General features: G+C 47.3%; 1 pseudogene; it reads left to right on the top strand.

The window, feature by feature from the left end:
• Positions 1-4,792: 4,792 nt before the first annotated feature.
• Positions 4,793-6,714, top strand: LOC121562307 (annotated as a pseudogene).
• The last annotated feature ends 2,859 nt before the right edge of the window (positions 6,715-9,573 follow it).

Below are 9,573 nucleotides of genomic sequence, written 5' to 3'. Positions count from 1 at the left end.
GGCAAGCTGTTGTGTGCTAGTATTGTTTCCTCCCTGTTAGGAGGTATTTTGGTTTTGTACTTTCTATACTGTGTTCAGTAAAGTACGTCTGCCAGTAGCTCGGTGTCCTGCGCTTGACTTCGTTACCGCATACACGTCAGCCTGACAGAATCACACACCACACATGGAGTCAGCAGGAGCGGCGGTGCCAGCTGGATCAATGGAGGAACGCGTCGAACAACAAGCGGCCATGATCCAGGCTCTCGGCACCGCCATGGAACGGTTGGTGAGCACTATGGAGCGATGGGAAAGAGGGGTCTGCCTACACCTCCTCCGACGATACCACCACCATCGGCGATGCCCATTGCTTCACCTCCGGGGTCCAGCGGGATTCGGCTCTCGCTCCCGAGGGCTTATGATGGCACAGCTGCCGGGTGTCAGGGTTTCCTGCTCCAGGTTGAACTCTACCTGGCAACCATCCACCCGGTGCCCTCGGGATACGAGAGCGTGTGGGGGGGAATAGACGCCGCTACTGTCAACTATGCAGAGTTCACCCGCCGCTTCAGGGCAGTATTCGATCATCCACCAGAGGGTAAAGCGGCGGGTGAGCGTCTATTCCACCTCAGACAGGGGAGGAGGAGCGCACAGGAGTTTGCACTGGACTTCCGGACGCTGGCTGCCAACGCAGGATGGAATGAGAGGGCCCTCATCGACCAATACAGATGTAGCCTGAGGAAGGACGTGCGTCGGGAATTGGCCTGCAGGGACACCAACCTCAGCTTCGATCAACTGGTGGACATGTCAATTCGCCTGGATACCCTGTTGGCAACCCGCGGACGTCCGGATTCAGGGCCGTCCATTCCATCCCCCAGCACTTCCGAGCCGACCCCTATGGAGCTCGGAGGTGCTGGAACTAGGGAGACCAGTAGAGAGACCAGGAGAGAGGCCGTCCCCTGCACCAACTGTGGCCGCAGAGGACACACTGCTGGTCGGTGCTGGGGAGGGTCTCCTAGGAATCGAGGCAGTAGGCAGCGCACTGATGAGTCATTCCAGGTGAGTAGGCACCCAACTCACCCATAGCTCTCTGTTGCGCATATGTGTATTAAAGTGGTGTTTCCCAAGGTTTCTCTTCATTCCCAGCATAAGGCGCTAGTAGATTCAGGCGCAGCTGGGAATTTTATCGATCGCCAGTTCACCTATTGTACCAGTTGATGTGCTCTTCCCCATCCATGCCCTAGATAGCCGCCCTTTGGGGCAGGATTGATTAGGGAAGTCACAGCGCCTCTCAGGATGAAAACGCAGGAGGGTCATGAGGAGATAATTTGTTTGTATTTGATTGATTCTCCTTCATTTCCCGTGGTGTTGGGGCTTCCCTGGTTAACATCTCATGACCCCAACATTTCATGGCAGTAGAGGGCTCTCAAGGGATGGTCTGATCAGTGTTTCGGGCGGTGTGTATGTGTTTCCGTAGGGGCAACGACGGTGGAAAGTCCGAACCAAGTTCCCACCATGCACATTCCACCTGAATATGCCGATTTGGCACTCGCCTTCTGTAAAAAGAAGGCGACTCAATTACCATCTCATCGACAGGGGGATTGTGCGATAGACCTCCAAGTAGGCGCTGCGCTTCCTCGTAGTCATGTGTATCCTCTGTCTCAGGAGGAGACGGCGGCTATGGAGACATATGTCACCGAATCTCTGAGACAGGGATACATACGGCCGTCCACTTCCCCTGCGTCATCGAGTTTCTTTTTTGTGAAGAAGAAGGATGGGGGTTTACGCCCGTGTATTGATTACCGTGGTCTCAATCAGATCACAATCAAATACAGCTATCCTCTCCCTCTGATTGCTAGTATGACGGAGTCATTACACGGGGCGCGATTCTTCACAAAATTGGATCTCAGGAGCACGTACAACCTGGTGCGCATTAGGGAGGGAGATGAGTGGAAGACAGCATTCAGTACCACCTCGGGTCACTATAAGTACCTCGTCATGCCATACGGTTTAATGAACGCTCCTTCAGTCTTCCAATCGTTTGTGGATGAGATTTTCCGGAACTTGCATGGACAGGGTGTAGTGGTGTATATTGATGACATTCTAATATACTCCGCTACGCGAGCCGAGCATGTGTCCCTGGTGCTTGGTAGACTGTTGGAGCATGACCTGTATGTGAAGGTGGAGAAATGTCTGTTCTTCCAGGAGTCCATCTCCTTCCTGGGACACCGGTTGTCCGCGTCAGGGGTGGAGATGGAGATTGACCGCGTTTCTGCCGTGCGTAATTGGCAGACTCCCACCACGGTGAAGGAAGTGCAGCGGTTCTTGGGTTTTGCCAATTACTGCCGGAGGTTTATCCGGGGCTTTGGACAGGTAGCAGCTCTCATTACCTACCTGCTAAAGGGGGGTCCGGTGCGTCTGCAGTGGTCGGCTGAGGCGGACAGGGCTTTAAGACATCTGAAGGACCTGTTTACCTCGGCTCCGGTGCTGGCACATCCGGATCCCTCTTTGGCGTTCCAAGTTGAAGTGGATGCGTCCGAGGCTGGGATCGGTGCTTTACTGTCTCAGGGCTCGGGTACGCCCCCAAAACTCTGCCCCTGTGCTTTCTTTTCTAAGAAGCTCAGTCCGGCGGAGCGCAATTATGATGTGGGAAACAGGGAGCTGTTAGCTGTGGTTCAAGCCCTGAAGGTGTGGAGAGCATTGGCTTGAGGGGGCTAAACACCCTTTTCTCATTTTGACTGACCATCGTAACCTGGAGTACATCCGGGTGGCGAGGAGGCTAAACCCTCGCCAGGCAAGGGTGGCTTTGTTTTTTACCCGATTTGTATTTAAGCTCACCTATAGACCAGGGTCAAAGAACGCTAAGGCAGATGCCCTGTCCCGACTATATGATACAGAGGAGAGGTCCATTGAGCCCACTCCCATACTTCCGGAGTCTTGTCTGGTGGCACCGGTGGTGTGGGAGGTTGATGCGGACATCGAACAGGCGTTACGTACCGATCCTACTCCCCCACAGTGTCCAGAGGGTCGGAAGTACGTGCCGCTCGAGGTTCGTGATCGATTGATATATTGGCCTCACATGTCACCCTCCTCTGGTCATCCTGGTATTGGTCGGACAGTGCACTGCCTTAGTGGGAAGTACTGGTGGCCCACTTTAGCTAAGGACGTGAGGGTTTATGTTTCCTCCTGCTCGGTGTGCGCCCAGTGTAAGGCGCCTAGACACCTGCCCAGAGGGAAGTTACAACCCCTACCCGTTCCACAACGGCCGTGGTCTCACCTATCGGTGGACTTTGTCACGGACCTTCCCCCCTCCCAGGGGAACACGACGATCTTGGTCGTTCGTGATTTCGAAGGCCTGCCGTCTCATTCCTATGCCAGGTTTCCCTACAGCCCTACAAACTGCTGACGCCCTGTTTACACACGTCTTCAGGCACTACGGGGTACCTGAGGATATAGTGTTTGATCGGGGTCCCCAGTTCACCTCTAGAGTCTGGAGGGCATTTATGGAACATCTGGGGGTCTCGATTAGCCTTACCTCAGGTTTTCACCCCGAGAGTAATGGGCAGGTGGAGAGAGTGAACCAAGATGTAGGTAGGTTTCTGAGGTCATATTGCCAGGACCGGCAGGGGGAGTGGTCGGGATATATCCCCTGGGCAGAGATAGCCCAAAACTCACTCCGCCACTCCTCCACTAACCTTACGCCTTTTCAGTGTGTGCTAGGTTATCAGCCGGCCCTGGTACCTTGGCATCAGAGACAGATCGAAGCCCCTGCGGTGGACGAGTGGTTTCGGCGCTCGGAAGAAACCTGGAACGCTGCGCATGTCCATCTGCAACGGGCTATCAGGCGGCAAAAGGCGAGCGCCGATCTCCACCGCAGTGAGGCTCCGGTGTATGCTCCGGGAGATCGGGTCTGGCTCTCGACCCGAAACCTGCCCCTTCGCCTGCCCTGCCGGAAGCTGGGTTGGCGGTTTGTGGGGCCATTTAAAGTCCTGAGGAGATTGAACGAGGTATGTTATAGGTTACAACTGCCCATTAATTACCACATTAACCCCTCGTTCCATGTGTCTCTCCTCAGGCCGGTAGTAGCTGGTCCACTCCAGGAGAATGAGGTACGAGAGGTTCCGCTGCCCCCACTGGACATCGAGGGGGCTCCGGCGTACTCAGTCCGTTCCATCTTGGATTCGAGGCATCGGATGGGAGGCCTGCAGTATCTCGTGGAGTGGGAGGGGTACGGTCCGGAGGAACGGTCTGGGTCCCTAGGAGGGACGTCCTAGATCTCTCCATGTTGAGGGATTTCCACCGGAGTCATCCGACTCGCCCTGCTCCGCGTCCTCCTGGCCGTCCCCAAGGGGGGTTCGTCAAGGGTGGGTACTGTCACGGATTCAGCCGAGGCTGCTCCTCCTCCTTGCTCGGGCAGGCTTTGGGCGTTCGTCGTCCCCGGAGTACTAGCTGTTACCGATCTATGTTTCGGTGTTTGTCTTGTTTGGTCTTTATTGTTTACACCTGTTTCCTATTATGTTGCATTGTATTCCCTTTAAATACCCCTGTCTCTCATAGTTTATTGTGTGTGAATGTTTTTCGTGAGGTCGGCAAGCTGTTGTGTGCTAGTATTGTTTCCTCCCTGTTAGGAGGTATTTTGGTTTTGTACTTTCTATACTGTGTTCAGTAAAGTACGTCTGCCAGTAGCTCGGTGTCCTGCGCTTGACTTCGTTAGCGCATACACGTCATTCTGACACTATGTAAAGTGTCATATATAAGTATCACATATATATAAAAGACCCTACATCTATACAGTGCAGAAAGGATTGACGTTACAATGATGATCAGACATTGTGCAATCTTTTTGTTTTATGCCAACTCTGGTAAGAATTTTAATTTAGATCCTTTAAAACAATATACATATTTTTGGCTTTTAGAATCCATTTGAATTACTTTGTAGCAAGTATTTTCGATGGTTTTCAGTCTTTACCTTGATCTTTGATAAATATTGTTTGTTTGCGTTGAGAGTTTCTGCATTAACCAAGGACATTGTTCAACCAAATCCAGTGATGGTTACTCACCGTGGAGCTAGTGTGAACATCACTTGCTTTTGGCCAACTGATGTGAATACCAATGTTGCTTGGTTCAAGCAGACTTTTGGACAGAAACCCCTTCTCATGACATCGACACTTTCCAGTGGACAAGATTTTTACTTCAACAACTTTACCAAGGATTTCACTGAGACTAAACATCTGAGTGTGAAGAGAGGAGTTGACAGCTGTAACCTGACCATCTCCAAGACAGAGTCAGGGGACTCTGCTACTTACTACTGTGGTGCTATGGAAGTGGGCAAAGTCAAATTTGGAGAAGGAACTGTTTTGATTGTCAAAGGTAACTTAACTTCCTTCCCTAATTTTGGATTTTAAATTTTGCACCATCAAATTAGAAATATACTTTAGAATTTGGCGCTAAATGAAAATACCAGGCCAATACAATTTACACACTGTGATCTTACTCCGTCTCTCTCTTCAGGTTCAGATTCCAACAGCATGTCTGTGCTACAGCAATCTGTGTCTGAGTCAGTCCAGCCAGGTGACTCTGTTACTCTGAACTGTACAATACACACTGAGACCTGTGCAGGAGAACACAGTGTCTATTGGTTCAGACATGGCTCAGCAGTATCCCATCTAGGAATCATTTACACCAATTGAGACAGGAGTGATCAGTGTGAGAGGAGCCATGATGCTGGGTCTCCTACACAGAGCTGTGTCTACAACCTCCCCAAGAGGAACCCCAGCCTCTCTGATGCTGGGACTTACTACTGTGCTGTGGCCTCATGTGGGGAGATACTGTTTGGCAACGGGACCAAGCTGAACATTGACCGTTAGTGATATTTCTGACATTTCTGAAAATGTCTAACATTCTTTCACATTGCTGTGAATAAATTGTATGCCTGGTTGAACAAAATGTCCTGAATTTCCTCTATCACTGTCTGTATTTCTACAGATGGTTGTAAGGAGGACCATGTTCTCTTGGTGTACTGTCTGGGTGTAGTGTTGGCTCTTTGTGTCATCCTCATCATTGTCCTTGGTTGTGTTTTGTATAAGATGACCAAGAAAACCTCTCTGCTGTGTAGAGGTAAGTGTTATCATTGCCACAATATATGCTTAAACTGTTGGTGCAGTATACATTACATGTTTTAGTCATGAAACTGGGTTAATTCAATGTATGATGATGATGATGATGATGATGATGATTCCACCATGTGTTTGTCTAAAAGGAACGCACACTCAGTCAAGTGGTCCGGCAGTCCCCAGTTCTCATAATCAGGTATGCAGACCATAAATGTGGTCCTCTGTAGCTCAACTGGTAGAGCACGGCGCTTGTAACGCCAAGGTAGTGGGTTCGATCCCCGGGACCACCCATACACAAAAATGTATGCACGCATGACTGTAAGTCGCTTTGGATAAAAGCATCTGCTAAATGGCATATTATTATTATTATTATAAAGATATACACTGTAAACAGGCCCTTCTATCAAAATACCAGATAATTTCCTGATGTCTTTGGAATTTGTTTTGCTATTCCTCTTAGGATCAAGAAGATGATGACACACTCACGTCGGTCCATTACGCTGCTCTGAATGTCATCCACAAGAAGCCAAAGACCCAGAGACAGAGGAGCGCCATGGAGAGAGACACTGTGTATTCTGGGGTGAGGTGCCAAAACATGGACTGAAACGTCAATTTTTGCTCTCTAATAACTTGCATTGATTTTGTGTTTTCTATACTATATGTACAACTATGGCTTTTTCATTGTGCGTTACAATTACTTTTATTCTGTCAATCTCCTGTTAAAAAAAAACTGTTGTGCATTTTAGATCCAATAAAACATTCATCTGCTTTCATATAGAGGCATTCATATTTTTCTCTGTTCTTAAATTTCACCCACAGATTCAGTTTGCAACAATCATATTAGGCTTGTGCTCAATGTAACAAAGCTCTTTTTGTTTGCATAACGCACTGTAAATATACACCTATTGACTAGTGTTTTAGTTTGTCTCAAACTCTTTTTTAGCTGGATCCTGAAAACATCTCTGTGGTGTTCTGAATGCCCTAAATCCCCAGCAATGACCTTCAGTCCTCACAACGCGCTCTCTACACACACCTCAGTGCATCTAAACCACAAACAACCATGTCACTAAGAGCACAACTCACTCTCTTCATGAGGAAAGCCTTGAAGGAAAAATAAACATCCTAGCGAATATACTTTGAACAGAATTTATATTGTTGAGACTGATTTCAGATATGACTACACATTGTGACTGAGCAGTTTTCACAAACTATTGACAAAATGTGAAGGTATAAGTCCACCTTGCAGGACTGCAATTCATTTATCTTTCAATAGGAGCAGCAGTGTATATGGAAGTCCCTCTGACTGCTTTACAATTAGAGTTGCAGCAACTTTAAGAAGTTGTGAAAATGTTCAAATTGTTGAATCGTTGAAAACGTACTTTCCTGTGATAGTTTGTGTGTAGCCGAAATAGCTGTCAAACAAGTGCCCAACAAACACAATGTGTGGCTGTTAAGAATCTATAACAAGGAAATATAGTTATTACATGCTTATTACAAATCAATAAGATGTTATAAACCCATTTCAGCATCATAGATTCACATGCATCTAACAGGCCAGGCATTCTACATCACTAGATCATTACTGCTAACATCCAATAAGCTATTTTAAAGTGTAGCTTAGTTACCAGGAAGAGCCACAGCATCACTCAAAATAGAACTGGTAGCAGTGTGATCTCTACATGACGAAGACAATGACTCATCTGTTTAAATGTAGTTTTTTTTTTATTGAGTTCCAGGTCGTAGCTGCATAATTAACGGACACAACCTTTTTATTCACGTCATCTCTCCTCTGTAATGTGTTGTATTCTTTTAGTTGTGTTGATAGTAAGACCCACCCCCACACAGTGAACAAGTTCACAGATACTCTGCAGTCTTCTGTAAGCCCGAGATAAGGCCATATCTATGCTTTGGTCTTCTGGCCTGCTGGCTTTGTGCACACAGGACCTCCTACCTGCTCTCTGTGTCTCTGTGTCTCTATGTGGTTTTCAGAAGGATGTCTATGTGGTGTCACTGTTGTTCTCACTATCTATGTGGTCCTCTGTAGCTCAGCTGGTAGAGCACGGCGCTTGTAACGCCAAGGTAGTGGGTTCGATCCCCGGGACCACCCATACACAAAAAATGTATGCACGCACGACTGTAAGTAGCTTTGGATAAAAGCGTCTGCTAAATGGCATATTATTATTATTTATCTTTACTTGTTGTTCATGTTGCCCCTGACATCTTACAGCCACAGCAAAACAGTTATTTATTCAACTGACTGCAATGTACTGTATATGTAGTTATCTGAAATCAGCTACAAACCACAAATGACTGCTAATGAACCCTCTTTCAACCCTCTGAGTTAAGCATCTCATGTGTGATGCAACACCATCTAGTCTAAGTTGTGGTCCAGGGGGAGGGGCCATTTTGTGATGATGTGATGGGAGAACTTTCAGTACATTCTCAAACAGACATGCCTTGTGAAGCACAAAGACTACTGCAGAGTGCTCTGTGAGAAGGAGACCAATAGAGGAGGATCCTCCTTCTGCTAGATTGCTTCCTTTCAGAACCACAATAACCACAGAGTAAAACAGACTAGATAAAGTGTGTCACATTAGCTGGTTGGCTGTGGTGTCCAATCATGTATGCACTCTCAGGTGTTACACATAGTGAATGTTTCTGTGAATGATATACAAGGAATAAGAGTGACATAACATGTACTTGTTTCATTCTGTAGGTGTTTACCCCACCTATGTTCACCCTTGTACATATGTTCTATGGAAAACAGTCCTCCTATGTCATCTGGAGTACTGTAGCTAACTGTTCAATGCTGGTCCAAATAGTATTTGTTAATTTAGGTACACATGGTTAAGCATGACTGGTCCATCAATTGCAACTAAAGTAAGTGTGTGAGGAAACAAGAAATAGCTCAATAGAAATAGAAAATACTATTTCACACAGGTCTGTCCAGAGAGAATGAATGTGAGAAAATCACAAACCACAATTTCTTGCAAGACCAATCAATAGCAGCTCCTGTCTGAGTCATGGTACAATACAAGACCAATGGTTGTTTGAATGAGGCATCAACAAAAATGATGCGGTCCAGTTGAACCAATCACCTTTTACCCCATTGTTAAAGTGTAGTCTACAGTTGCGATTTTAGCATGTCAATCTTGGCGGGGTCAAACTGATGCATGGCTGCAAAGCCACAACACAACACTAAACAATACATGAATTGGACTATAACGGTGACAAACAGTGCCCACTAACTGTTAGGGCCTACATAAAGCTGTCCAGACAGCAGAGTCCCAACAGCAGTCCCAACATCTTACCAATGTTACACCTGGCTATCAGCGGAGACTTGTCTGGCAGCGAAACAGTTCATTCAGCCTCATTTACTGCCTTTAAAAAAAAAATAGCTGATATGGCTGACTTGCTTAAACAAGTGTGGTTTCTAATGACAATTGAGATGTACAAACTATGGCATGAGGGGACGACGAGCGGATAA

Source organism: Coregonus clupeaformis, unplaced genomic scaffold (assembly GCF_020615455.1).
Source record: "Coregonus clupeaformis isolate EN_2021a unplaced genomic scaffold, ASM2061545v1 scaf0414, whole genome shotgun sequence".
Classification (NCBI taxonomy): domain Eukaryota; kingdom Metazoa; phylum Chordata; class Actinopteri; order Salmoniformes; family Salmonidae; genus Coregonus; species Coregonus clupeaformis.
The sequence above is the reverse complement of the archived record's forward strand: the minus strand, read 5'-3'. Positions and strand labels throughout refer to the sequence as shown.